This window comes from Carlito syrichta, unplaced genomic scaffold, assembly GCF_000164805.1.
Source record: "Carlito syrichta isolate Samal-C Ts95f unplaced genomic scaffold, Tarsius_syrichta-2.0.1 Scaffold288271, whole genome shotgun sequence".
Classification (NCBI taxonomy): Eukaryota; Metazoa; Chordata; class Mammalia; order Primates; family Tarsiidae; genus Carlito; species Carlito syrichta.
The window spans coordinates 110963-115398 of NW_007232367.1; the positions used below are offsets into that span (position 1 = coordinate 110963).

The 4436-nt window shown below is 43.8% G+C and overlaps 1 pseudogene; it reads right to left on the reverse strand.

The window, feature by feature from the left end:
• Positions 1–202: 202 nt before the first annotated feature.
• On the reverse strand, positions 203–791 carry LOC103255572 (annotated as a pseudogene).
• Positions 792–4436: the final 3645 nt, after the last annotated feature.

Here is a 4436-nt window from a genome sequence, read left to right on the forward strand (position 1 = left end):
CAAAAGATTACTGGCTGATTCACAGATCTGAGATCAAATGAGGAGACTTTAGTACATACCCTTCCAGTTTGCTTTCTTTGTCCCTAAACAGAATTCAGTTTAGAAGTAAGAATATAGTGTTTTGGGGCTCTGCCTCCATGGAGACTGAGGACGAATTCCATGCAGATGCTGGTCTGCATGACCAGCCAAGGCACAAAGAAAGTCACTTCAGGATCCGGATGTTCGTTTTTTGCTCGATGTTCATCTTCCCTAAGGACTTGGAGAACTCCAGGAAGGACATAGCCCCATGCTCGTCTTCATCAGCCTCCTGTACAGTGCGGTTAGCAATGCTCTCCAGCTGCTCTTCTGTCACCTGAACTGCAACCATCAGCCAGAGAACCTGGAGCATCTCTTGCCTGGAGATGTCCATCTCCATCCAGGTCATAGAGTTGAAAAGCAAAGTGAAGTTTGTTCATTCTGATGTTGAGGGATTCGGGTTGTTTGGGGTCTCTGATTCCTGGGGACTCCTCTTCCACTGGTCGAAAATGAGCCAGAACCCTGACAAAGCCTGAGAAATCCAATCGCTGACTTCTGCTGGGGAAAAAGCTGTCTATAATGCAGTCCCCCAGAGGATTCACGGCCAGGGCCCCAATCTGCTGGAGATCCATGCGGCTCAGATAGCCCTTCTTATCCCTGTCCAGGGCGCAGAACTGGTGGTGCAGGCGGAGCAGACTGGCCTGCGAGAAGCCAGTCTCCCACTGAACAGTGTCCACGTGGGGAATGACCGCGGCGTGGGAGCTGCACAAGCCCATGGAGGCGCTGGAGGCAGGAGCGCCGGAGCAGCAGCCGGGACCTCCACGTTCTCTCCTCCCACCGGGGATGCACGGCCGCCCCAGTGGCCCTAGGGCCGAAGGTCACAGGTCTTTTCCTAATGTTTTCAAAATTATCTTTTCATCTTTGAATTTTTGACAGTTTGATTATAATGTGTCTTAATGAAGACTTCTTTGGATTGAATCTGATTGAATATCTTTTAAGATTCATGTACCCAAATGTCCATATCTGGATGTCTAGATTTGGGCAGTTTTCAGCCATTATTTCTTTAAATATGCATGCTCCCCCACACCCTCTCTTTGTCTCTCCACACCTCCTCCTGGAAATTCATAATGCAAAAGTTAGCTCTCTTGATTTTTCCCATAAATTATTTTCTTCATTTCTTTTCTTTTTCTTTTTTTCTCATTCGACTAGATATTTTCAAATGACCTGACTTTAAGTTCACAGATTCTTCAAGTCTGCTGTTGACACTGTCTATTGCATATTTTATTACATCCATTGTATTCTTCTGCTTCATTATTTCTTTTTTTTAAATCTTTCTCTTTACTGAACTTTCCATTTTCTTCATATATTGTTTTTCTAATTTCATTGAGTTGTCTCTGTGTTCTCTTGTGGTGAACTGAGCTTCTTTAGGACAATTATTTATAATTCCTGCCAGGCAATTCAAAGATCCCCATTTATTTGGAATTGGTTAATAGAATATTACTGTGTTCCTTTGGTAGTGTCATGCTTCCCTGAGTTTTTTGTATGTGTTCATTGAAGTCTTACATTGTTGTCTTCATATTTGAAGAAGCAGTCACCTCCTCCAGTCTTTACCAATTGGCTTCAGGAGAGAAATGCCTTCACCAAACTGCCTGTCAGGGGATTCTGAGGTTCCCTCAGGCCTTTTCTATGGATGTGCCCACTCCACACCTTTTGTTACCTTTTGGTGCAGAGAGGATTCTTAAGATTGCATGTCTTCTCTCTGGCTTCCCATTTGTTTTCCCTTGGGAAGCATATCACTTCAGTGCATCTGTTCTTAGATTTTTTGCTCCAATTATGTGCTGTAACTCTGCTGAAATCCTGGACTATTACAAAGGTTCTCTGATCCATGAGTAGTTGTCAAATTTGATGTTTCTGGGATGGTGATAGAAAGCTCCTATTACACCATCTTGCTGACAACACTCCCAGAAAAATTAATCCCAGCACAAGAAGAATATTATCTACTATTCCTGTTCTGTGTTTAAGCAGTGGCTGGCTCTCCCTTTGATATCTATCAACTCTTCTTACAGAAGAGAAAACATAGATTATTCATCTTTGGTATACCAATACTAAAGAGATAGGAGGTGTTTGATACTTGTTTATTAAGAAGTACAGACAGAATACTGAGTTCAGCTGCCCAGTAAAAGTTGCTCCTGAAGAACAGGACTCCACCATACCAACAGCTTTGACATTTACAGAACAGATTCAGGGACTTCCGGCAAGATGGAGACAAGGCAGCATGGTCTGTGAGACCCTCTGTGAAAGAGAACACTCTTAAAGACCCTAGCTCTCTCCCAAGGGCTGCAGTTTCCATCTTCGGCAGCCTGTTCTTCACAGGGAACTCAGCTGCCACCGCCACCGCGGCCACTATTCAGACATCAAAGCAGTCTGGGTTGCTGCCGCAGCCATGGATGCCGCCACTGCAGTCACTGCTCGCCCATGCCTGAGGCAACCCATGACTTCGGACCGTGAAGGCCCCGCAAGCAGGATCTTCTGAGATCGCCGCTGCCCAGCTGCTGCTGTCACTGCCACTGCCACACCACATCCCTCGCCCAGAGCCAGGCCTGTGGAGCTTCCTCCATGTACGGGGAGGTGGCCGCCGCCGGTCACGGATACCGGCTCACTCCCTTCTGGACTGCAGGCTTCAGCAGCTGCAACAGTGAGATAGCACCACCTGCTGGGGATCCAAGGTAACAACATCAAAATGGGAATGACAGATGCTCTTCCCCCTTGATAAATAGACAAGGCCAGATCTGAGTAATAGACTGGGCAGGGAGCCCATAAGTGAACTGTTCTTCACAGCAGGCCAGGGGCAACTGAACCTAACTGTGAACAATTCTACCAGCCTGCAAAGACAGCTAGAAATCACAGCTAAAAGGACATTGAACTTAAAGGAAAAGTCTCAGAGTGTGCTTGGTTGGTTCTGTTAGTCTACTGACTTTAATCTATCCTTTTAACCTTTTTTTCCTTCTTTTTTTCTTTTTTCTTATTTCTTTGTAAACCCCATCTTTGTATAGAGGAATAGCACACCAACAAGGAGGTTGGTCAGCAAGTACATTAGCATCACTGTATGATTTAGTTTTTTATATGGCTGTTGGTAAGTTTTCAGTCGTGGTTATTGTTTTTCTTTACATTTGTTTCAGTATTTCTCTCTCTTTTCACTTGCCAGTCGGTACACTCATCTGTTTTCCCTCTCACTCCTCTCTCTCTCCACCCCCTCACTTCCCCTCACTGCCTGCTCCATTCTCTTCCCTCTGTTAACCTCATTTTGCTTTCAGGGAGTGAAACTACAACCCCATCGCATGGACAGACTCCAAGGCAGTGGAAAGTGGGTTTCAGACTATCCATATACCTGTTGGCGGATACTGGGATCTGTAAAGAGATTCTGAATCACAGCTCACCCCTTAATTAAATCTCAAAATTGCAAAAAGGACTGCCCTCAACCTACAGTCCAACTCCAGAACTGAACAAAGCAAGAGGAAATACATTAGGAAGAATAGGAGATTGAACAAACAGAAGTAAAAGAAACCCCTCCACTCCTGAATAACAGAATTAAAGAAGACGGGAAAGTAGAGGGAAGGGAAAAGTAGGGAGGAAAAATCTGCACAAATGAAGAAAAACCAAAAGAAGAATATAGGGCTCACATAAACCCCTGGGAAGGCAGACACTGAGAAAACAGACTTCGGAACACGAACAATGAAGAACGCCCAAAATGACTGGTCACAAGCAACAAACCCAGACATCAAGGCATTAATAGAGAGAATAAAAAAACTTGACGAGACAAGAGGAAAATAGGAAGAAGCTGATGACAGAAATAACAGCAGTAAAGAATGCAGTGATGGAAATTAATAACAAACTAATAAGCATGGAAAGCAGAATTAGCCAAGCAGAAGAAAGAATCTCAGAACTTGAAGACCAAAATATGGAACTAATCCAAACTGTCAAAAACATAGAAAGAAGCTTAAAAAGAAAAAACCTTCAAGAGATGAATGATTACTTCAAGAGACCCAATCTAAGAGTAATTGGCCTTCCTGAGGCAGGGAGAGAGTCAGAGTTCACACCAGAACAAACATTTTGTGAAATCATTCAAGGAAACGTCCCTAATCTCATCAGTGATGCAAAAATTCAAACACAAGAGATTCAGAGAACCTCTGAAAGACAAGAAATGAGAAGACCAACTCCTAGACACATAATAATTCGCCTAAACAAAGTAGGTATAAAAGAAAAAATCATAAAGGCAGCAAGAGAAAAGGAAAGACCACCTACCAGGGAAGACCAATTAGAATAGCAGCAGATTTATCTACAGAAACCCTCCAGGCTAGGAGAGCCTGGAGCCCTATCTTCAAAGTTATAAAAGATAAACAATTTCAACCAAGAATAACCTA